Raw genomic sequence first — 26,232 nt, 5'->3', positions numbered from 1 at the left:
TAAGGGACCACTTCATGAACACACCACCCCCCCCCCCCCCCCCCAAAAATTGGACTCAAAAACCCCTCCCAGTAATTCCCAAAAAAGCACCATGCCTTCATCCCCTCTGTTGGTCACAGCCCTCTACTTATCTCTCAGACATCTGGGGATGCTGGTCCCTGTCAGGTGCAAACAAAGGCCACCTCATCACCTGGGAAGGTCCTGCTGGCACCGGGCTGGTGTCTCTCAGACAGCTAGAGTAAAGAGAACCAAACATCAGGGCCTGATCTTGGCACCGCATCGGCCAAAACCCCACCACTCTGCTACTCACCGCGCTCCTAAGAAGGCCCGGCACCTCCTAACCCTGACCCTCTGCCACACATGGAATGCATCTGCACCTGAAAGAAAGTTAGAACATATGTCAAACACCACCAGGGTAACTCAAAAGCTGCAAACACCTTATGTCAATCTAGGAACAGCATCTAGAGCCCAAGTACAGCCCACATTACAAATTTCAACTCCCCAGGTTTCTCCTATTGCAGCAGGCCATGCGGCAGGGCAGAACAGCTCCAGCACAAATACCTGCACACACCCGTGACACAGAACGTGACAAACAGGGGGACATGAAACATGACACATCATGCTTGTGGTGAGGGGATTGAGGGGAGAAGGCAAAAGGGACCCCAAAGACACACCAGGGGACACAGAACACGGGACAACACGACACAGACCGGAGCTGTTCTGCACTGCCCGCCTGAAAGCTGCCATCAAAAGTAGAGCCTCTCCCTTTAGCTCTCCTAAGAGGCCCTTGCAGAAGATTGCTTTTCCTCCTGCCAATTTTCAAATCTACCCCAAGAACTCCCAACCCACTATTCTCTCATCTCCAGGCCAAGGCCCCCGACTTATCTTTTGGATGATCGGTGATGGGAATCCACGTTGCACCTGAAATGAGTCTGCCTCGGAAGGCCTCGTGATGGCCTGTGAGCCTCTCGGTCAGCTGCAATAAAGAAAACCAAAACCAAAGTGTGAGTCCAGAGTTATGTGCGCCAAATCCCTGCAAGTCAGCTACTTGCCCTCTCCTGAGTGTGCCTGGCTCCTTCAGGCTCCAGCTTCATCCTGACTCCAAGGCTGTGGCCTTCATTAGGAGTGGCACCTGGCTTAGAGAAAGGCAAAGCTAAATGGCATTGCTGTGAGTGCAGTGGATCACCTTGTGTGCTCTAAGACATGGCAATGCCTCTGCTAGGCTTCTGAACAGCCTTGGGTGGGGGAGCCCTCAAATAAACAAATAAAGACCCTTTCTCACCCTGCTGCCTGCAAACCCCCTCCCAAGAACTCCTAACTGGATACCTGATCACCCTCCCTCTCCCAGTCACAATCCTCAACTCACCTGAAGCCCCAATCTCAAACATCATCTTGGACACTGGGCAGATCCCTCTTGTGACATGATCGATCTGCTGAAAAAAATGTTGTGCTTGACACAGCTTGGAATTTCAGGGAGTTGCACTCCACAATTTAAAAAGAAAATCCCAAAAAAAAAAAAAAAAAAAAAAAAGAAACAAACAAAACCCCACAAAAACAATAATACCCAAAACAACTAACTCCCCACAGAAACAAAAAAACCACAGAAAACATCAAAAAATCCAAAAAACCCACGAAAACCAACCAAAACCCCCCCAAAAACCCCCAAAAATTCCACCAAAAGAAATCCAACCAAAAAAACAATCAGAACAAAACTAAAAATTACAAAAGCCCCTTACCACTCCTAAACACAAAACCCAAAATCACAAACCTAAATACTCCCTGTATTCCATGCTGTTTTCTTCACAGAATCTTCCAAGCCTCTGTGCTTTAGATGCCTAGAACCACCCGCTGAAACGAAGCTGAGACAGGCTGAAAAAGCCTCTTCACTGAAATGAGGTCAGCTCTTACCCCAGCACATCCCAGAGAAGGAATGAAGCCCCTCAGCCACGGCTGGGGTTAATATACCCCTGATTGTGCCCGCCTCTCGTTCCCATGCCACCCAGGAAAAGGGAGGGGGCAAATCCCACCAACCCCTCAGAGCAGCTGCAGCTGTTTGGCTCCTCTGACTCACATTCAAGGGCAGTAAAGGGCTTGTTATAGAAGAAAACTCTTCAGAAAAGTAACAGCGCTTTCTTTTTTGCAACAACTACTTGGAGCAGAAGAACAGAAAACTGGTAAGATATAAAACTTTGTGGTAAGGTTACATAGCTAGATCAATTGGGTAATTGGGTAATTTGCTGTTACCTTACATAATTATTCTGTGTTTAACAAAAGCCATCTAATAAATTCACACCCAAAACTCCAGCAGCCCAGCTGGCCCTACCAAATCTCTATGTTTATGCATACAGTAAACAAAACCAAAATCCCAGTAATACCTATCAGAAGTCTATGAAAGAAACCTATTGAAATTGATCCTACCTCAAATACAAAACAACCCATGCAAAGTTAGCTTGACTCAAAAATCAATTTACACAGAGCTAATAACACCAGGAAATAAAACAACACACCATATACCACCAAAGAATATAATAGTGAAGAAAAAAGAAACCACTTTTTTTTTTTTTTTAATTTAAACTAACTTCTTTTATTAGCTAGAACAAAAGCTTTTCCCAGGACTGTAACAACTTCTTCTCCTTCTTCTCCTTCTGAAATGTCCCTTCTCCTTCCCAAATTCCTTACAACTTCTGAGTTTACATCCAAGCAAAAAGCAAAATTCGTGCACTTGTGTGTTCGATGCTTCTGTCAGATTCTCTGTTTCTCTCCACATCTGCTTACACTTTCAGTCCTCACGCTGTCCTGCCGTGACGAGTTTGACGGAAGAATTGGTAAACGTTAAGAGAGGATTTCCCTGCCTCCCTCCCCAGAGCTGGTTTCCTTAGTGCATTTCACTCAATCCCAAGCCGGCAATGATGCACGCTCACCTCAAGCGTGCAAGGCTCACAGCTGCTCGGCTAAACTCGGCTCTAATCGGCTAAACTCGGCCATTGTCATCTGCATTCGGCTGGACTCGACCCTTCGGCACGGCTCGGCTCGCTTCGGCCGACCTCGGAGCCGCTCAGTGCGCTCGGCGCGGCTCGGCTCGCTTCGGCCGAACTCGGCGCGGCTCGGCTTCATTCGGCCCAACTCGGAGCCGCTCAGTGCGCTCGGCGCGGCTCGGCTCGCTTCGGCCGAACTCGGAGCCGCTCAGTGCGGTCGGCGCGGCTCGGCTCGCTTCGGCCGAACTCGGAGCCGCTCACTGCGCTCGGCGCCACTCGGCTCGCTTCGGCCGAACTCGGAGCCGCTCACTGCGCTCGGCGCGGCTCGGCTCGCTTCGGCCGAACTCGGAGCCGCTCACTGCGCTCGGCGCCACTCGGCTCGCTTCGGCGGAACTCGGAGCCGCTCTCTGCGCTCGGCGCCACTCGGCTCGCTTCGGCGGAACTCGGAGCCGCTCACTGCGCTCGGCGCGGCTCGGCTCTCTTCGGCCGAACTCGGAGCCGCTCAGTGCGCTCGGCGCGGCTCGGCTCGCTTCGGCCGAACTCGGAGCCGCTCACTGCGCTCGGCGCGGCTCGGCTCGCTTCGGCCGAACTCGGAGCCGCTCACTGCGCTCGGCGCGGCTCGGCTCGCTTCGGCGGAACTCGGAGCCTCTCCGTGCGCTCGGCGCGGCTCGGCGCGACTCGGCTCGCTTCGGCCGAACTCGGCGCGGCTCGGCTCGCTTCGGCCGAACTCGGAGCCTCTCCGTGCGCTCGGCGCGGGCCGGCTCGCTTCGGCCGAACTCGGAGCCGCTCTCTGCGCTCGGTGCGGCTCAGCTCGGCTCGGCTCTCTGAGGGCGGGCAAGCGGCGCCGCCTCACGTTAAACTCGCCCGACTCGGGGCTCTCCTGCTGCCGCGTCCCGCGGGCGGCTCGGCCATCGCAAGGACACGATCGGGAGCGCGGCGTGGCACAGCACATTGGGCTGTGACCGCACTCGCGCTAATTAGCGCGCACGAGAGCAGCGGGCTCGGTTCGGCTGAGCTCGGCTCCGTTCAGGCAGCCTCGCAAGCCTGGCCTCGGTTCGCTCGAGGCCGTCAGGTTCGGCCGGTCTCGCCTGGGTTCGGCTGAGCTCGTTCCATTCGGCCGAAGGAGGCGTCGTTCGTTCGGGTTTTTACAAATATCTTTCTATATTGACTGTATATTTCTATATTTAGTTTTATACTTCTATAATACTTTCATTATTCCAAATAAAAACCCCGTCTCTAACCAAATAAATAAAAAAACCCCTTCTTTTAAAGGATATTGAAATGTTTTTTATTTATACTTTGTATAATTATACATTCATATTTTAATTTATCGTTTCTTTGGATGTATTACATTAATAATGATTATATATATAAAATTTTAAAATATATTTAAATTATTATTTAAATTATGTATAATATCTACTGCTACAACTAATTTTTTCTTATATTTTTACTTTTTATATTTATCTGTATGTATTTATTATATATTTCTAAACTTAGATTTCTACCTTTATATTATTTGTATTTATAATTTTTACAATCAAAACCCTGCCTATTGACCAATAAAGAAAACCCGCTTTATTTAAGTATTTAAAAAATATTTTCATGTTTATAATTTTCATATTTATATTTATAATTTATAATTACATGAGAACACACCTGCTCCTGCACCCCAGTGGGGCTCCCCCTCCTGGGGACCGTGGGGTGCCCCAACGGCATCAGAGCCCCGAGTCTTCACCCCCTTCTCCTCTATTTAGAAACTACACTGGAACTTTTTTCTGGAAACAAAGACATTACCTAAATCCTCTCCCCATGTCCTAGACAGATGGATATTCAGTTATTAGTTGGCTGGGCAGCAGTTTCTTAAATAGAATGATAAACAAGATGTGAACATTTTAGCTACAAGCAAATAGGCAAATCTGAACAAGGTACTGATGGCCAGCCACTGAAGTTATTTTGAAGGAATTTTTTAAACAATAAATACTGATACCACAAAAATAAAGCAAAAAGCTAACTACTGGCTAAGAAAAAATTACCTTTTGACAGCAACAACATTCCAACCACACAGGCTTTTTCCCGATGTCATACCTTATAACTACCTCTCTTGGGAATTCTCATCATGTATCCCAAAAGGAATAAATACCTCAGAGCGTCCTAAAGCAAAAAGTAGCACACATGAGCTCCTCACACTCCACAGGAGGCCAGCACAGCGTGCACTGAGTCTGCAACAAATTCTGCTCACTGAGGGTCTGCAAACAAAGGTTCAACTGATGAACTGAACTGATTGTAAAGGGAGGTTTTCTAAGCACTGAAGCACAACAAAGAACAAGCAACAACAATTCTTAAAAAAATCTGCAAGTTTTATTTAGCATATATGCGACTGATTTCCACCCTGTGGCTTCTCACTTGGATTCATCTGTAGGTTCAGGAAGATGACAATGCACACTCTGCCTTCCCTGAGCCCCCCACAGCAGCTGAGCGCTGCTCCGTGTGCTCAGATCATCAGGAGCTGGATTACACGTGCCTGCATGGACTGGAACTGCTCTGCTGCAGATTCAGGAGACAATGGCAGAGAGGGGCTGGCCGAGGCGTCGTCCCAATTCCATTTCTGTGTGACGAGAAGCGGTTTGTTCCCAACAGCTGCGACAATCCCCAGCTCGCTTCCGTGGTGAGTACCGATGGCACACAAATGGCAGCCCGAGGAAATCATGTTCTGGGCTATAAGTGGTTGGGACAGGGTCTGATTTTCTGTTTTGTACTTGTATGATGATTAGTACAACAGGGCTCTGATGGATGACATGGCAACACAGAATTAAAAACCCCTCGATAGGATTACATCGACTTCTAGGAAAAGACAAAAGCTTAGGACCCTTCTGAAATCTACTTTTAATCCAAAGCACAGGGATTGTCAGCATGCTGCACCTTCCAGCTTTTCAAAGCAGCTTACCTCCGAAGACCAGGAAACATTGATTTCTACAGAAACAATGGGCAACCCACAGGCTAACCTCAGCACTACTGTCTAATAGCGGACCTGCCAGCATGCCAGTCCAGCTTCAAGTGTGCTTTACTTCAGTCTAACATCCCCACAAAATTCTTCTCACATCTCCCAACGCTGAAATCTTATTTTCCCCTAAAGCTTCTCTCCATTAGCAATTTCCAAGTAACATGGTATTTTTACAACATTCAAAAATGTCATGCTGGACTGTGCTACAGAGTAATCTGCAAATATAAGCTTAGCAAAGTTTGAATTGACTTGTCCAGAGAAAAAACCTACAAGTGAACACCTACACCTGCCAACAAGAGCTAACAAGCCCCTGGCAGCTGCCAGCACCAAAGCACAGCGGATGTTTCTAATACAGGGTAAGGATAACAATATCACCTTCTGTTCTCTCCAGCTTCTTTTCCCTGCAGTCCTATTTTGCTTCTTATGATGTTTTTAGTCTCTGCATCTTCTTGGACAGCACCGAGCCCGACGACAAGGAGACGAGAGTCTTTCCCTGCCGGACGGAGAGAACCAGGAAAACAGTTAAAATAAGAACAGGGCAGTTTGAAATTCATACTTGCAACGAGAAGCAGCGCCTAACCAACAGAACAAAAGTAAACAAGGCATGATACCTCCCTGGGGACAGAAGACTTATAAACTCTCCAGGATTTACAATTCTAGCGACCAACCCCTTCAGGACAGCAGCCAAGTGTCCCATGGGGTGGTGCTGCACCAAAGAACCATCTGAGAGGTTCCAAAGAGTGAAATGCACAATATTTTGCAAAGACAAAAAATCTTGCAAAATAACAAAAATACAATAGATGTAAACCACAGGGCAAGAGTACAAGTGTTACCTTTGGGAGCTGGAACCATCCAGGTGAGCACCTGATAACTGCATCCTCACCAGAGTTTGAACCCTTCAGGACACAGAAGGGTTTTCCCCAGGAATTTCACAGACTGAGTTTGGATAGAAGCGCGCTCGCCGGATCCTCAGAAACGTCGCCCATTCTCCAGGTGTCTGGAGAGAACTGCAAATGGCTCTCACGCAGTTTGAGCTAGTTCTGTAAGGTCTCGGGGGAATTTCACCAGATGCAACCAAACTGGGCAACTCCCAGCGGGACAGAAGGAACCAACCCAAAGCTTGGGTTCGCAGAGCTGCAGCAAATACTGAGGAAACAAACAAAACAGCATCAAAAATAATAAACCATCCTTCTTTTTTCTCTTGCTTGTGTTTTTTTCTTATTCAGATCAGCACAGCAATTAAAGAGAAGGTGAAAAACTCACCATTACTGAACATTTCATCATCTGTAAGCTGAGCATCCTTAGCATAGAGGACTCCAAAGTTAAAATTCACCGATCCCTGGGAAATAAAACCAAATATCATATGATAAACAGTCAAACAGCAGACATAAAAATTTGTTTCCTCTAAGGACTTTCAGGTACGTATGTATCTTTGCATTACACATGAGAACATACACTTTATACCATCACCTGATACATAATAATTTACCTTTAAATTTCGATAGTATAGCATGAATTTTTTACTTAAACTGGTGATCTATGATTATTCAGTTGGTGCCTAAAGGTATTTCTGCTGTCACGTTCAAAAAAACATGAATTTTTTTTTTACTGTAATGAGCAATTGATTTCAAAGTCATCACAAGCCCATCAAAACACAAAGCTCTGTTCACTGGACGGCTCTGTGAGCTAGAAGTAGTTAGGCTTCTACTTCCCTCTTGTTCTTCCAGAACCAATAAATCCTGTCAACAAAACCAGGATCTTTAGCCTGCTGCTGTGAAAGATTCTACAAGGATGATGGTTTGATTTGTGTTTAGAAGTTTTGATTTGAAATGGCCAGGTCAAGTAGTATTACATTACTATTATTATTATGTCTATTATTATTTTTACTAGTACTACTACTATTATTATCACCTGCTACTGGAAGAAACAAACCAGTAGTACCTATACTTAATTACTTTTATTTCCAGAAAATAATAAAGAAAAAGAACCAAACCAAAACAAGTCACTTCCTACCTTTTATATCAAGGGATGAAAACTTTCTCTTGGGCTCTTCTCCGATTTATCAAGACTCACAGCACTGAAAGGCAAACAAAACAGTGCTTTATAGAAGGGCAAGTGCACGTTTCAAGGCTGAGCCACCAACTGATTGCAGTGACACCAGTTACAACATGAATCGTTCCCAGAGCCTCTGTTCCATGGAATGTTCTGTGGAACTGCCATTTCTTTCCCAAAACACTAACTTCCAACACTTCCTAAACGTATTTGGTATTTTAAAACAACAGAAGTTAGTGAGACTCTGTGTGGAGGTCAGGTTTAAATTTATTTCCTTCTAAAGCACAGAGCTCTGTTCCATCACCCTTCCCTTCGGCTCTACGCTGCATCATGGTGAGCATTTGAGGAGGGCTCAAGAACCAATTCTATTTCTCTCTTTTTCTAGCTCTCTCTACTCTTAAATAATTCCAGACAAGTCCAATGAAAAATGACAAGTTCAGCATCAAAGTCACACTTTTTCCCTTTGTCTGCTCAAGAACAGGCTCTAAATCCACTTCTTGCTGCCTTCAACGATTAAGACTTGCAAAACCATTTTTACATGTTTTACAGCTTTATCATAAAACCCACAGAACGCAAGCTCTCAATTACAGGAAAAGGTAATTCACAGGCAAATATCTAAAGGGATCACTTACTTGTAAATACATACCTTGACAGAGATCGCACTGAGAACGTTTCTGTGGGACTCTAAGGGAGACATATTTTCTGGGTACCCTGGAAACAAGAAAAGCTAGGATATATTACAGGACATCCCCACTTTTTCTACATATTCAAATAGGATTTTTAATAAAAACAATTCAGTTAAAAAAAGAAGGAAGAAAACCAAGGTGATTTTACTCAGCTATATTTACTCCCGATTTAGAGTAAAAAAAAAGTCACGGGTGCTGCAAAGAAAAAAAAGTGAACCATAAACGCCTACAGTAGAATTTTAAAACAAGTGCTTGGATAAAAGAATCTTATGGAACGTGAAGGAGAAAAAAGTGAAACCACTATCAGACCTGCCTATTTTCTCACCACTGTACAAGAAAATCCTAAAAGCAGTCTAAAGTCACTGCCTAAAACCGGTCATGGGATGTAACCAAGAACAATTTAGGCATTTGCTAATCTAGACAGAAACCTTTTCTGGATGCTAGTGTCAAATCACAAGTTTTGTCTTTCAGAAGCTCGACAATGCTGGAAAGCATTTTCCCTGGGGCTCGGGAGGGCAGGGGCGGAAGCGGGGATGAGTTTGCAGCTCGCACCTGTGCCATCCGAAGGGTACAGCCCGCCGGCTCCCCGCGCTGGGCATTCTCCCGGCCATCTCGGGCTTCGCCGCTCAGCGCCGCTCCGTCCGTTTCCACGGCGGAAAGAGCCACGAGCACTAACGCGGGCAGCAGCCCCGTCACGCCGCCGATATCGCAGCGCTCCCTGCTCGCAACGCCCAACGCGCGGCGGAGCCGCCTCCGCCCGCAGCACCGGCAGCAGCCCGAGGGAGACGGCTGCGGCTCGGGGGCTCCTCCGGCGCCTCCGCCAGCCCGAGGGCGGCCGCCCCACCGGGACCGCGGCAGCGCCCGGCGCCGCTCGCCCGCGGCGGCTCCTGCAGCTCCCGGCCCGCGGCAGCAAAGCACCGCCTCGCCCTCCGCCATCGGCGGGCGGCAGCGCCCCCGCCCCCGGCACCGCTGAGTGAGGCCGACGAACCGGGCGGACGCTCCTTCCGCGCTCCTCAGCTCCACGCGGGCGCCCACACGGAGCCTTCGCCCCTCCAGCGTCGCCGTCCCGCGCGGGAGAGGCGCCGCCAGCTGCCCGCGCACAGCCCCGCGCGGCCGCCTGGCACGCCAGCCACTCATGGGCCGCGTCAGCCGTTGCGTCACACGCCGCGCCGGCAGCACGGCCTGCCGGGAGTTGTAGTCTCGGGCTGACAGCCACGGCTCCGTCCCCCGCCACCGGGAGCTGCACTCCCTCCCGGGCATCAAACGGCTCCTTCGCCCCAGGGCGGGGAAGGACCCGAGGCAGCACCGCTCCTCCCGAATGCCCTCTCTTTTTCTCTCCAACTCTTTTTTCTTTTTTCACTCTGGTTTTCAACCCTTCCCTTCCCTCTTGCTCTCCTGCTTCCTTTCCTTTCCTTTCCTATCCCTTTCCCTTTCTTGTATTTCTGATCTTGGTTTATCTTTCTAGCTTTAGAATAAAAAAGCAGCAGTAGAAACTGTCAGGATACCTGGGAGTAAAAAAAAAAAACAACTCCAAAACGAAAATGATTTAAAGAAAACTACTTATTCCCTGGGAGCCTGAAATTTTCTACTGCTGCACGTGACATAGAGCTTTTAATCCCTTCTTATAGATAGTTGATATTTGATACTTACTTTATACAGCGCCCCCTGCCGTGTGCACAGGCGCACCGCAGGCAGAGCGCTGCGGGGGCGTTTGGTTCTGTTGAATGAAACTCGGCTGAATTCGGCTCGGTTCGGCTCTTGGTCTAAACTCGTTTCAGTTCGGCTCTTCGGCCGAACTCGGCACGATTGGGCTAAACTCGGTCATATTCGGCACATTGTCTAAATGCGCCCAGTGTCGGCTACACTCGGCTATCATCGGCTCTTGACGTCAACTCGGCTGTTTTCGGCCACACTCGGCTCTTCGGTGAAACTCGGCTGTTTTCGGCTCCACTGGGCTCCTCGGGGAAACTCGGCTCTTTTCGGCCACACTCGGCTCTTCGGCTCTTCGGAACTATTCGGCCCGGCTCGGCTCCCTCAGGGCGGGAAAGCGGCCGTGACAGGACCCCGGCACAGAGACCCGTTTACCCACATGCCTGTCACAAACCCGCCAAAATACGCTCGCCCGCGGCGCCGCTGAGACCACAGCGCCTTTCGGGTACATCTAAAACGCCACAAAAAATCCCACTGGGGCCGCGCCGGCTTCGGTCTTACACGCAGGCAGCCCTGATAGACGACGGACTGGGGCCTTCAATTTACGCGCCATTTCTGCCCCCATCTCGAGAAGGTCAACGAAAAGTCCGCGACACCCGCGACTCGCCGCTCCCAAGATGGCAGCCCTCTCGGCGCAGGGCTGCAGTACCGCGCTCTGCCCACAAGGCGGCAGCACTGCCGCCCGCCCCAGCCGGGGGCGCAGCGCGCCTCGGGGCTGCGGGCAGCGAAGGCAGCAAAAAACAACAGGGGCGACCCCCGCCGAAAACTGCTCTGAAATAAATGCCAAAAACCCGCCTCTTACCCGACATGACCCAAACAAGCCCCGTTGATTTAAATTAGATTTAAATACATTTGATATTTCTATTTTTCGTATTTATATTCACATGCATATTTACAGTGGACATGGATGCAGTATGTCATTTATACACTATATTATGTCTATTCCTTACACTATATTATGTCTATTCCTACTAATAATATTTATTTATCTTTTGTGGTTTTATAAATATCTTTATGTATTGATTCTATATTTATATTTTTAAAATTCTATTTCTAGAACACTTTTATTATTTAAAATTAAAATCCCTTTCTAACTCAATACATACAAAAAAACCCTTTCTTTTACACTATATTGAAATATTTTTATATTTATAGCTTGCATGACTATATTCAAATTTATATTTATAGTTTATATTGATGCATTACATTAATAACTATATATAATAGGCACCTTATTCAAAACTATACGGGAATTATTTTTTAAATTATTTACCATATCTACTGCTACAACTTCTTTTTCCTTATATTTCTAATTTTTATATAAATCTTTAATGTGTTTACTATTTATTTCTATACTTATATTTCTGCCTTTATATTATTCGTATTTGCAATTTTTATACTAACACCCCTGCTTTGGCAAAGAAAAAGCAAAACCATTCATTATTTTAAACTACCTAAATTTTTTAAAATATTTATATTTATCATAATATACAACAAATGATAGATATAGATAGATAGATAGATAGATCACATCCGTATTTATATCCATTTTATATCCATTTCCTATAATATTTTTAATAACATATATACAGTATTACTTGTATTACATATTGTATCAATTTATGTTATTTTACATTTACAATTTATTATTAAAATTTTTATATATCTGCATATAGTTGCAATACATTTATATTATTGTATTTTTGTTTGGGTCGTATTTACATTTATATTCTCTATTCATATATCTATAAACATACACAATACTCTATTAAAATTAGAATAACTTATTGTAACATATAATGACTTAAGTTACATGTTAAATTTTAAAAATTGACCCAATATATAAAAATAAAATTGGCTCATTCCCATTGCTACACATCTATTTCTTTTGTTTCAATACAGTTAGAGTCATAATTGTATATTTAAAATCCAATTCCTAAATGAAATGACAGAACAAACAGCACCAAATTCCCACCAATATCTTCCAAAAAAATCAAGAAATCTCCAACAGCCAAACAAGCGTCAGAGAAAAAACAAAGAACACTCTTTACAATATCAATTCTCATCACGACACAAAAATGGAACCAAAATAAAAGAAAATCCTATAGAAACACACACAGCAAATTACAAAAAGTACTAAAAAAAAGTGAAACCAATCTAATAAACTCAAGACAGTGCCACTCACCCTCAACGTTACTAAAATTAAAAAAAAAAAACTACCTCTACACTAACTCAAAGAATAAACAATCCTCTGTAAAAATAACTGTAAAAGCTGAACTAATTAACAAAACGGAAAAACATCTCAACCACTAAAAACTAAGAAATTAACTACCCAAATAAATAAATACTTTAAAAACCCACCATATAAATACCCATGTTCCCAAAAAAAACCCTGATAAACAATACTCAAATACATTAAAAGACAACAACAACAACAAAAGAAAATAAAGAAACCAACAACAAGAATAATACCAAAAAACAGATAAACTTAAATCTGCAACAAAAAAATTATTCCCAACTGAATAAACCCATAGTGCCTCAAGCTATCAAAATAAAAATACCACCTAGAAACAAACACAAAGACTAAAGACAAACGTAACCATAAACAATGTCCCCCAAATTACCCGTAACCATAAAACATACACTACAATCCAACAAACCAAACAAATAAAAGCCCTGGAAGACGATAAACACACATGCAATTACCGAGATTAAAAACCCGCGGCTATGAACGACACGACGCTACCCCAAGCCCCCCAAAACAAACACTACACACTCACGCTAACAAAAGCCGCCGCAACAGAATTAAAATGCGAACCGCTGCTTCGCGCTACGACCCGTAAAAACCATTGCGCGCCCTTCTAAACATAATACCCAGGAAAAAAAAAAAAATCCGACTACAAAACCCGATCCGAAACAAACCTTTACCATCGCTACCGGCACCGAGAACCGTGCCGCTCGGGAAGAACACCGTAACCCTTAGCGTACACCCGCTGCAAACCGAACACAGCCACGCAATCAACGCCTCCAAAGCGCCTCCGAGCCGCGGCACCGCCGAGCTTTGAGCGGCCGAACCCTGCGCTCGCTGCCGGCCCCGGACGGAGCGCGGCTCCCGGCAGGGAAGCGGCTCCTGCGGCGGCTGCTCCGGCACGCGGGGCCGGCGCCGTCCCGGGGAGCCCCGCCCGCTGCCCCTGCCCGGCGGGGCCGGCACCGGGCCCGGGGCTACCGGCGGCGCCCCGGCCCCGCGCCCGGAGCGGACGGAGCGGCCGGCACCGCCCGGGCCGGCGCAGCAGCGCCCGCGCCGCCTCCGCCGCCCTCGGCCGGCCCGGCCCGGCTCCCCTCGGCTCGCACCGGCGCGGCTCCGCCACCGCCGCCCTCGGCCGGCCCGGCCGCGCCGAATCCCCCGTGCGCCCCGGCAGCTGCCCGGGCCGTGCCGGCAGCGCTCCCGAGCGGGAACGTTCCGGGCCGGGCCGCGGGCACGAGGAGCGCCCTCCGATGCAGCGGCACAGCCCCATTGCAGGCCTGCAAACGCTGCCGGAGCTGCGGCTCCCCGCAACGCAACCCCGAAACCGACGCCGCAGGCGGGCTCACCTCACTTCAACAAGGGCAAAGAAATGTGTTCTCCCCTCCAATTTCACCCCCTAGGAGAGCAGAAAAGAAGGGGCGCTCCCCAAATGAAAGCCTTCGACTGATGGCAAAGGGCGATTTCGACCTCCATTCAAACCCTTCAAAAGGAGGGACACCAGGGCTGCCCCCTCCATTTAAACCCGAGGGTGATGCAAATGGGGTGGGCTGCCTTCAAATCAAACCCATAATACCACAAGAATACTTTTCCCATTCCCCTTAGAATAGAACGCAGGGATTCCCTGTCACCCCCGGGATACCCCTAACAGCCTGGAAAAGGCAGCTTTTCCCGCAATCAACACCCTTAAAACCACAAGTCAAGAGGGATCCCCTCAGTTCAAACGCAGACAATAAAAGAAGAGGAGCTGCTTCCTTCTCCTTAATCCCTTTTGTCCTCATAAACTCCATTTTTGTTCCTGGGGAACCGGGGAGGGACTGGCAAGATGAAATTGCAAAGGGGAAGGAGCAAATTCCCCGCTCCAAACCCACACGGGCTCACCTGGTCGACTGCTGCTCCCCGGCACAAAGATTCGTCCCTCGGCGCCTCCTTTAAGCGATGCTCCGCGGATCCAGGCGCGGATCCAGGTGTCCCCCCGACCCTGTGAGAAGCTCCCGCAGCCCTTCCAGGAGACAGCGCCGGCAGCGCCCCATAAACCCCTCCACTCAGCAGCTCCGTGCAAAAGGGAGCCGAGGCAAAGCCTCCCCCTAAAGCAGCCTGGCCCCGGCAGGAGCCGGCCCCCCATCATCCTCGCACTCACACCTGGGCTGCTCCGAGCCCCCACCATCCTCACACTCACACCTGGGCTGCTCCGAGCCCCCACCATCCTCACACTCACACCTGGGCTGCTCCGAGCCCCCACCATATATTTTTCATATTTCTATTCGCATTTATATATATAATTAATATTACTGTATAATATGAATTATATTGTATATTATATCTCTTCATGTTACTTACATAAATTTCTTTTTCTATTTCTTTTTAAATTCATAGTTTAGTATTACATCTTTATATATTTATTATATATTTCGGCATGCCGATTTACATTTCTATCGTACTTATATTATTAAAAATAAAACCCCTGCCTCTAACCAAAGAAAAACCAAAGACACCCCTTTAGTTAAACAACAGTTAAAATTTCTAAAATAATTTTGTTTGTCGTAATTCTATTCACATTTACATTTGTAATTTTCATGTATTATATTTATAGGTATTATATAGATTGGAGAGAATACCTTTTTATATAATAATAGATATATTCTTTTTACACAATATATTTCTTTTACTTATATTTACGTATACTAAATATTTATCGATATCGACATATATAGGATAGAATTGGATTTCTATTTTTATACTTGTTATGAAATCTCCAGCCTATACCCCAATAAAAGCCAAAAAATCCCCAATTTATTTAAACTATATTTAACTATAAATCATGTCACGGCTGCATTGCAGAGCAGTGCCCCAAGCTAATCTGAGACTTGTTCATCTCCTGGACCTGAAACTGAACCCGCTCACCTTGATCGCACCTGGCAGAACCATTTCCGTACCTTTTTCTGGCATTACTTGGTTTTTTTCTTGAATTTTTTGTGGCCTTTATTGCCTCTTTTTCTTGCCTTGTTTCTTGGGGCTTTTATTCCCTTTTACCTTGATTTTTTTTCTGGCATTTCTTGGGGTTTTTTCTTTGTTTCTTCTTGCCCATTTTGGGTTCTTTTCTGGGTTTTTTTCTGGGCTTTTCTTGCCCATTCTGGTTTTTTTTTTTTTTTTCCTGGGTTATTTCTTGCCCATCTTGGTTATTTTTTCTGTTTTTATTTCCTTGCCCTTATTAGTTTTTTTTTGTTTGTTTTTGTTTTTTTTCTGGGCTTTTCCTTGCCCATTCTGTTTTGGTTTTTTTTTTCTGCGTTTTTTCTTGCCCATCTTGTTGTTGTTTTCTTTTTTGTTGGTTTCCCCTGTTTCTTTTTCTGTGGTATATCTGGGATTTTTCTTGCCCAACTTGGTTTTTCTTTTTTCTTTTGGGGGGGGGGTTTCTCGCCCATCTCGAGTTTTTTTCGGTGGGTTTGTTTTTTGTTGTTTTTTTTTTTTTTCTTTCCTTTTTCTTTTTTTTTTTTTTTTCCCTAGGTTTCTCCTTGCCCTCCTGGTTTTTGTTTTTTTTTGTCTGCCTGCCTTCCTTCCTCCCTGTCCTTCCTTCTTTCTTCCTTTCAGTTCCTTTCCTTATTTTCTTTTTTTCCTTTTCTGTCTTTCTTTCTTTCCCTGTATGTCTAATCTTGGTTTTCCTTTCTAGCTTTAGAATAAAAAAGCAGCAGTAGTAACTGTCAGGCTACCTGGGAGTAAAAAAACCCCCAAAACGAAAATGATTTAAAGAAAACCATTTATTCCCTGGGAGCCTGAAATTTTCTACTGCTGCACGTGACACAGAGCTTTTATTCCTTCTTATAGATAGTTGATATTTGATACTTTATACAGCGCCCCCTGCCGTGTACATCGGCGCACTGCAGGCACAGCGCCCCCTGCCGTCTGCACAGGCGCACTGCAGGCAGAGCGCTGCGGCGGCGTTCGGTTCTGTTTAATGAAACTCGGCTGAATTCGGCTCGGTTCGGCTCTTGGTCTAAAGTCGTTTCAGTTCGGCTCTTCGGCTGAACTCCACACGGTTGGGCTAAACTCGGTCGTATTCGGCACATTGTCTAAATGCGGCTCAAGTCGGCTACACTCGGCTCTCGGTTCCAGTCGGCTATCATCGGCTCTTGGCGTCAACTCGGCTATTTTCGGCCGCACTGGGCTCCTCGGGGAAACTCGGCTCTTTTCGGCCACACTCGGCTCTTCGGAACTATTCGGCCCGGCTCCCTCAGGGCGGGAAAGCGGACTTGACAGGACCCCGGCACAGCGAGGCGTTTACCCACATGCCTGTCACAAACCCGCCAAAATACGCCCGCCCCCGGCGCCCCTGAGCCCACAGCATGTCTCGGGTACACATGAAACGCCACAGAAAAATCCGTCGGGGCCGCCATGACGTCGGTATTCCGTGCAGGCAGTCCAGATGACACCCACCCGCTCCTCCACTTTCCCGCCCTTTTCGCCGCCATCTCGAGAAGGTCAACGAAAAGTCCGCGACATCGGCCACGCGCCACTCCCAAGGTGGCGGCCCCTCGCTGCAGACCTGCAGTACCGCGCTCTGCCCACAAGGCGGCAGCACTGCCGCCCGCCCCAGCCGGGGGCGCAGCGCGCCTCGGGGCTGCGGGCAGCGAAGGTGGCAAAAAACAACAGGGGCGACCCCCGCCAAAAACTGCTCTGAAATAAATGCCCCAAAACAACCGGGAAGAGGGAAAAAAAACCGTCTGCCTCTAATCTAATCGGATAAAAGACAAAACAAAACAAAACACAAAAAGAAAAAACAAAAACAAAAAAAAACAAAACAAAACAAAACCAATTTCTTTTAAGAAATATTTAAATATTTTTTAAAATATTTTTTCATATTAATAGTCACATTTCTATTTACAATGTATATTGATATACACTGTCCATTTATACATTTCTTTTTATAAATACATTTCTATTCCATATTGCATATATCCCTACAACTTAAATTTATTTGTATATTTTTATAATTATTTTTACATAGTAAGTATATATTTCTGTTACGATTTTTACTTCTGTAACACTTGGATTATTTAAAATCAAACCTTTGCGTCCATCCACATTAAAGCCAAAAAGAACCCCTTTCTTCAAAACTGTACTTAAATATTTTTTTAAATTCTATTTTTCAGGTTCATATTCACATTTACATTTGAAACGTATACTTATGTATACTGTTATTTGAATTCTTCATTACATCTCTTCCTATTATTTGTATTTATTTATATTTTGTGTTTATATATATATTTATATTTTGATTGTATATCTCAATATTTAGAAATATATAACAATAATATCTACATTCATATTATTTAAAATAAAAACCCTGCCTCTAACCAAGAAGAATAAAAAAAAACCCCACCCTTTGTTTTAAACAATATTTAAATAGATTTTATCCTCATGTTCAATTTTTATATTCATATTTGTATTTATAATGTATATTAATATATATTGCTTACTTATACATTTATCTTTACCAATGTCAATCTATAAATAAGTTTATATTCTATATTACATCCGATACGAGTAGGCATTTATATTTTTATTCATATTTTTATTCATATTTTTTATATTGATTAAATATTTCTGTGTCAAGATTTTTACTTCTGGAACACTTATAATGTTCAAAATAAAAACCCTGCCTCTACTTAAATGAAAGCCAAAACATTCCCTTTCTCTTAAACTATATTTACATATTTTCATATTTATATTCCCATTTATAATTTATATTGCCACATAATGATATTTATATTCTATACTACACCTCTTCATATTACTTACATATATTTAAATTTATAGTTTAGCAATTTCTCTTTATATATTTATTATATATTTCTATCTTAAGATCCACATTTCTATATTACTTATATTATTTAAAATAAAACTCCTGCCTCTAACCAAATAAAAACCAAGGACAGCCCTTTATTTGAACCAGATTTAAAATGCAGGAAGTAAATTTATTTTTCAAAATTAGAATGATATTTATATGGATATTTTTATTTATTTTATTCATAGATATTATATATATTAGAGAGAATACCTTCTAATAGAATCATAGATATATAGTTTCTGTATTATATAAATTTTTTTTACTTATATTTATTTAAATTAAATATGTATAGATATTTGTATTTCTATATATATTTGTATATCTGAATTTATATTTCATTTCTATCATTTATTTAAAAACCCCAGCCTATAACCTAATAAAACCCCCCAATTTACTTTTACTCTATTTAAATAATTTTATATTTACAATCTATATTTATATATCTTTGTATATATATATATATTTATATATACATATATAAAATAGACTATCATTTACCGATATGATAATATGTTCCAATTATATACCATGTATTATAGTTTTATGTATGTATCTGTTATCTATATTTATGTTTACCACTCTAATGTTATATTTATTTTTAAATGTATATTTATTTCTATTTTCATCCCTATATTAAACCATAGAAGTTCACTAACCCGACGCACCGGAGCCACAACGATACCGTACCTTTGTCAGCGCCGGCACGCAGCACACGCCCGTCCCGTCGCAGCACATCAAACCAAACCTGTTTCTATCACGAACGGAACAAACATCCCACAACGTCACTGAACCCTAATAAAAACTCAAACCTACCTGTAAATCAATTTTAAATCCCACTATAAAGTAGCCCAAAACCTCCGCACATGCTCATCATAAACTTCCTCCTAAACCAGTATCTCAAAAACCCCAAAAAAACTCAAATACACCTTGAAAATGACACAACTGCTAATAGAAACAAACACCCATTAAAAATTAAATCAAACCAACTCACTAGACTCAAAACTGTACAACTGACCCTGAACATTACTAGAAAAAGTCCCCAAAGCTCTACCTTTATGCTAATGCACAAATAACAACCTATAATCTATACAAGTTATTTGAAAAAATTTAAAAAAATAATTAAAACCATGAAAATAAAAAAATCTAAACTATTAAAATACTAAAAAATATCACTACCCAAATTAAAAAACGTATTGCCTATAAAAACCCACCATATAAATGCCCCTGTCCCAAAAAATAAAAACAAAAAAAACTATCGAACCAGAAAGAAATCACAACTTAGGAACACCAAAACCATAGCGTTCAAGAAGTCACACCACATCCCTTATCATACACCAACTACAAACAACAGAAAACAACACAATGAATTCTTAAAAACCACCTTACGACCACTACATTGAAAAACATTTAAAAAATTAAAAACTGCATCTAACAAAAGCCATCTAATAAATTCACACCCAAAACTCCAGCAGCCCCGCTGGCCCTACCAAAGCTCTATGTTTATACATACAACAGACAAAACCAAAATCCCAGTAATACCCATCAGAAATCTATGAAAGAATCCTATTGAAATTATTCCTGCCTCAAACACAAACCAACCCATCCAGAAAGTCAGCTTCACTCAAAAAACAACTTACACAGAGTTAATAATACCAAGAAATAAAACAACACACCATATGCCACCAATGATTATAATACTGAAGGAAAAAAAATACTCCACGTTTTTCTTTTTTTATTTAAACTAACTTCTTTTATTAGCTAGAACAAAAGCTTTTGCCAAGACTGTAACAACAACTTCTTTTTCTTCTTCTCCTTCTGAAATATCCCTTCTCACTCCCAAATTCCTCACAACTTCTGAGTTTAAATCCAAGAAAAAAGCAAAATTCGTGCACTTGTGCGTTCGATGCTCCTGCCAGATTCTCTGTTTCCCTCCATATCTTCTTACACTTTCAGTCTTCAGGCTGTCCTGCCGTGATGAGTTTGTCGGAAGAATGGGTAAAGGTAAAGAGAGGATTTCCCTGCCTCCCTCCCCAGAGCTGGTTCCCTCAGCCATTTCACTCAATCCCAAGCCGGCAATGATGCACGCTTACCTGAAGCAGGGGAATAAATCTCTAAATGTCACTAAATACATAAAATGTACATAAATAAAAATACATAAATGTCACTACATACATAACAGCGCATCCCCATTGTTCCAACACACAGCAGCCCCTGCGGCCAAGGTCAGAACTCTCTGCCCCCCGAGGACACGGCAACCAGCAGGGCCCTTTGTCCCACTCTCCAGCACGGACCTACGAAGCCAGAGAGGAGTTTACAGAGACCGGGAGGCGGCGGGACGGGGCGGGCGCCCGGCCCGACCTTCCAAAGCTGGCGGCAGCGAGGGCGGGGAGCGCCACGGCCCCGCTCCGCCGCCTGCCCGCCGCCCCGGGGCCGCCCCGCCGGGATTGTCCGGCCCGCGGTCGCTCCCAGCGCCTGGAGCGGGGCGAGCGCGGGCTCGGGGGCTGCCGCCCTGTTCCGACGCCGCTCGCCCGCCCCCGCCCGCTGCCCCGGCCCGCGGAGCGCTGCGACCGCACCTCCGCCGCCCGCCGAAACCGGCCCCGCCCGGCCGCCCCCGCCCCCGCCCCCGCCCCCGCCCCCGCCCCCGCCCCCGCTCCCGCCCCCGCCCCCGCCCCCGCCCCCGCCCCCGCCGTTCTCGGCCATCGCATCCCTTTGCATGACCGAATGTCCTTCACCCGCCCCCGCCATTTACAGACCCCGGCCCGACCGCCGCTGGCTCCCGCCCCTCGCCCTTCCCTCGCTCGGCAGCCGCGTCCTTGCCCCGCCCCCGGCACTCAGCGGCGAGGGGCAGGGCGCTGGCTCGGGGGGGTGCGATCCCGCTCTGTGGCCACAGGGGGAGGAGATTTATCGGGGCGTGCGATTTCCCCGCCCATTTCGCCGCCATCTTGAGAAGGTCAAAGAAAGTCCGCGACATTTGCGACGCGCCCTTCCCAAAATGGCGGCCGAGGAGGACCCTCGGAAGAAATAGGGGTTAACGCAGATGCCTTTCAGCAACCCGCCTAAATACACCCGCCCACGGCGGCGCTGACCACATAGTCCGTGTCTTATACACTTAAAATGCCACATAAAAATCTATCGGGGACGCCATGGCGTCGGTGTTTCATGCAGGCAGCCGATTAGACCGACGCGGGCCCTCGACTTCCCCGCCCTCCTCTCTGCCATGTTTAGAAGGTCAAGGAAAAGTCCGTGACACCCCCGACTCGCCACTCCCAAGATGGTGGCCTCGCGGCTGCTGGTAGCAACAGAGCTGCAGTACCGCGCTGTGCCCACAAGGCGGCAGCACTGCCGCCCGCCCCAGCCGGGGGCGCAGCGCGCCTCGGGGCTGCGGGCAGGCAAGGTGGCAAAAAACAACAGGGCCGACCCCCGCCAAAAACTGCTCTGAAATAAATGCCAAAAACCTGCCTCTTACCCCACCAGAACCAAACAAGCCCCCTTGATTTAAAGCCATGTTTAAATACATTTTTTATTTCTATTTTTCGTATTTATATTCACGTGCATATCTATAGTGGACATTGATGTAGCATGTAATTTATATAATATATTCTGTCTATTTCTATTATTTATATTTACTTATATTTTGTGCTTTTATAAATATCTTTCCACATCGATTGTATATTTCTATGTTTAAAATTACATTTCCATCATGCTTTCATTATTTAAAATAAAAATCCCATCCTAACTAAATAAATACAAAAAAGCTCTATTCTTTTAAACTATATTGAAATATTTTTATATATTCATAGCTCGCAGGACTATATTCACATTTATATTTATAGTTCATATTTAAGTATTATATTAATCATTAATTAATCATCATAATATGTGTCCTATTCAAATAATAGAGATAAATTATTTTTTAATTATGTACCATATCTACTGCTACAACTTATTTTTTCTTATATTTTTAATTTTTATATTAACCTTTAGCTATTTATGATCTATTTCTATTCTTGGATTTCTACCTTTATATTATTTGTATTTATAATTTTTATACTAAAACACCTGATTTTGCCAAATAAAAAAAAACTCCCCTTTATTTTAAACTACTTAGAAAAACCAAGAGTACATCAATGTGGTGCAACATATAACAAACGATAGATATGATAGATGTAAAATTGATATAAATATTGTAGTGTATTCTAGGAAATAAACATAAATCAATACGATCCATAATACAAGTAATACTGTATATATATTCTATTTATGTCATTTCATATTTTAAACAATTTAACAATTCTTTATATATCTGCATATACTTGAAAAACATTTCTATATTTATACTTTGGTTGCAATTTTTTTCTGGGTGTTTTCGGGGCCTTTTCTTGCCCTTCTTGGAATTTTTTCCTGGGTTATTTCTTGTCCATCTTGGGGTTTTTTTCCGGGTTTTTTCTTGCCCATCTTCAGACTTTTTTCTGTTTTTTTTCTTGCCCATCTCAGGGTTTTTTCCTTGGGGTTTTTTCTGTTTTTTTTTTCTTGCCCATCTTGGGTTATTTTCTGGGGTTTTTTCTAGGTTTTTTTCTTGCCCATCTGGGATTATTTTCTGGTTTTTTTTTCTCGTTTCTTTCTTGCCCATCCTGGGCTTTTTCTGGGTTTTTTTCTTGTCCATCATGGGCTTTTTTTCTGTTTTTTTCCTGCTCATCTTCGTCTGTTTTTCTGGGTTTTAAGCCAACATAGGTAGATACCATGTCAGTTCATGCAATACAACCCGGCTGGGGATTTTTTATTCTAAATTTAACAAGGAGTCGCCAAACCTGGAAAGCAAAAGTCACACACACAAGGTTAAATCCAGTCAGCATGCACTCACACACGCAGAGACGAGCAGACACAGACAGACACAGCCACGTGCTCTCACACACGCTCACACAATCTTGCCACTTACACGCTCACTGCGGCCCTTACTCGAGATGCTGAAGAACGTGCTGTGACACATCTTGTGGCTGCCGCTCTTGAGGTAAAAAGGCAGATCCTGGGGAAATCAGCAGCCTCGGGGACCTGTGAGACAACAGGAAGGGTCAACGAGTGGCTATCTGACAGCTAGGACTTGTCTCCACTCTGGACTGATAAATTTTCTACCCAAAATCCAATAGAAGACAGATGTATAGGTACATACAACATAGGCCACCATAGGCAGATACAACACAAGCCAGGACTTGCAAAAATTCTCTGGAAGATTAATTCTTGAGCCCTATTCCCTTTCAGAAGATGGAACCTACAGAACTACTGCAGTCATCTTAGGAGGTGCATCTGAAAAAAAAGTTAGGACAACAGTGAGACTGTTGCATGATAACTGAAGAGCTCCAGATATCCTGTGTCCATCTACAAATCCCATCTAGAGTCCAACTACACCCCACATTACACATTCCAAATCCCCCGGGCCCTCTCCTATTGCACCAGGCTATGCGGCAGGGCAGAGCAGCTCTGGCACAAATGTGTGCAGACACCCGTGACACAGGACAGGCAGGACAGGACAGGACAGACAAGGGGGACACAACACAGACAGAAATCTCTAGGCAAGGAAAATGGCTGTAAGGACTGAGAGAATGCAAAACGAGATGACCGACCTGAGACCGATGGTGAGCTGATGAGGCTCAGAGAACCCTGAAGGAAGAAGATCATAACTGAATGATTTATTCCAAGAACTGCAAAGATGGATGCCTAGGAATCCTACGGTCACAATCCTCTACCTAACCTCGTATTACTACAAGTCCTAATCCACCACAATGGATCCAGGTGGAGCATAGCTGTCCATACAGCTCAGAACAAGACCTAAAAAGAGACCACAGGGAATGCTTCCAAAGACAGAAGAGAGTCTGATGCCTGTCTGAGCTCCCGAGTCAAAAGTTCTATGGCCTGCGTGCCAGCCCAAGGAATGCACAGATCACAGATGCTACCAATGATGCCAAGGTTCCTGACAGGCCTGCCTAAAGTAAAAGACATGGCATACAAAAACACAACACATAATGCACAACAGACAAGTGACCCGAGACACACCGGGACTGCTCTGCCCTGCACACCTCAGCACTGTGATCAAAACTGAGATTTGGCTTTCATGGGGCCTAAGGGGCCACTTCATGAACACCCCACACCTCCAAATTGGACTCAAAAACCCCTCCCGGTAATCCCCAAACCAGCACCGCGCTTTCATCCTCTCTGTGGGTCACAGCCCTCTACTTATCTCTCAGACATCTGGGGATGCCAGTCTGTGTCAGGTGCAAAGAAAGGCCAACTTGTCACCTGGGAAGGTCCTGCTGTCACCGCACTGGTGTCTCTCAGACAGCTGTATTAAACAAAACCAAACATCAGTGCCTGATCTTGGCACCGCATCGGTCAAAACCCCACCACTCTGCTACTCACCGCGCTCCTAAGAAGGCCCAGCACCTCCTAACCCTGACCCTCTGCCATGGATGCAATGCATCTGCACCTGAAAGAAAGTTAGAACATATGTCAAACACCTGCAGGATAAATCACAAGCTGCAAACACCTTATGTCAATCTAGGAATAGCATCTAGAGCCCAACTACAGCCCACATTACAAATTCCCACTCCCCATGGTTTGTCCTACTGCAGCAGGCCATGCGGCAGGGCAGAACAGCTCCGGCACAAACGTGTGCACGCACCCGTGACACAGAACGTGACAAACAGGGGGACATGAAACACGACACATCATGCTTGTGGTGAGGGCCTCGAGGGGAGAAGGCAAAAGGGACCCCAAAGACACACTAGGGAACACAGCACACCGGACAACAGGACACAAACCAGAGCTGTTCTGCACTGCCCGCCTGAAAGCTGCCATCAAAAGTAGAGCCTCTCCCTTTAGCTGTCCTAAGAGGCCCTTGGAGAAGATTGCTTTTCCCTCTGGTAATTTTTAAATCTGTCCCAAGAACTCCCAATCTGCTACTCCACCATCTCCAGGCCGTGGCCCCCGACTTATCTTTTGGATGATCGGTGATGTGGATCCACGTTCCACCTGAAATGAGTCTGCCTCGGAGGGCCCTGTGATGGCCTGTTAGCTTCTGTGTCAGCTACAATAAAGAAAACCAAAACCAAAGTATGAGTCCAGAGTTATGTGGGCCAAATCCCAGCCAGTCAGCTACTTGCCCTTTCCTGTGTGTGCCTGGCTCATTCAGGCTCCAGCTTCATCCTGATTCCAAGGCTGTGGCCTTTATTAAGGGTGGGACCTGGGTTAGAGAAAGGCAAAGTTAAATGGCATTGCTGTGAGTGCAGTGGATGACCTTGTGTGCTCTAAGACATGGCAATGCCTCTGCTAGGCTTCTGAACAACCTTGTGTCGGGGGTCCTCAAATAAATAAATAAACACCCTTTCTCACCCTGGGTGTCACACTGGCCAGCTTCCAGCCATCTGGATCCTCCCCAGTGAGCCAGGGCTGTTGGTAAATGATGGAGAGCAGCTTCCCAAGCTCATCTGCCAGCTCCCTCATCCCCCTGGGGTGGATCCCATCTGGGCCCACAGATTTATGAACATCCAAGCAGCTCAGCAGTTCTCTGACTGCCTCCTCCTGGGTAACAGGGGGCCCATTCTGCTCCCTGGCACCATCCACCAGCCCAGGAGGACACTTGTCCTGAGGACAAGCTGTGTTCCCACTAAAGGCTGAGGCAAAGAAGGCATTGAGCACCTCTGCCTTCTCCGCATCTGCAGTTACTG

General features: G+C 45.2%; 2 long non-coding RNA genes across 2 annotated transcripts; both read right to left on the bottom strand.

Annotated features, from left to right (window-relative positions):
* Positions 1 to 5,369: 5,369 nt before the first annotated feature.
* Positions 5,370 to 9,472, bottom strand: LOC132076410 (uncharacterized). The gene is made up of 7 exons (XR_009418906.1): positions 9,270 to 9,472; positions 8,678 to 8,742; positions 7,993 to 8,056; positions 7,243 to 7,318; positions 6,813 to 7,125; positions 6,355 to 6,472; positions 5,370 to 5,583 (listed from the first exon to the last, which is right to left on the bottom strand). It is a non-coding gene; the product is annotated as an uncharacterized LOC132076410 (long non-coding RNA).
* Positions 9,473 to 20,241: 10,769 nt separating this feature from the next.
* On the bottom strand, positions 20,242 to 21,316 carry LOC132076394 (uncharacterized). The gene is made up of 3 exons (XR_009418903.1): positions 21,268 to 21,316; positions 20,687 to 20,805; positions 20,242 to 20,604 (listed from the first exon to the last, which is right to left on the bottom strand). It is a non-coding gene; the product is annotated as an uncharacterized LOC132076394 (long non-coding RNA).
* Between the last annotated feature and the right edge of the window lie 4,916 nt (positions 21,317 to 26,232).

This window comes from Ammospiza nelsoni, chromosome 8 (assembly GCF_027579445.1).
Source record: "Ammospiza nelsoni isolate bAmmNel1 chromosome 8, bAmmNel1.pri, whole genome shotgun sequence".
In the NCBI taxonomy this organism is placed as follows: domain Eukaryota; kingdom Metazoa; phylum Chordata; class Aves; order Passeriformes; family Passerellidae; genus Ammospiza; species Ammospiza nelsoni.
This window is presented reverse-complemented; position numbering and strand designations above follow the sequence as displayed.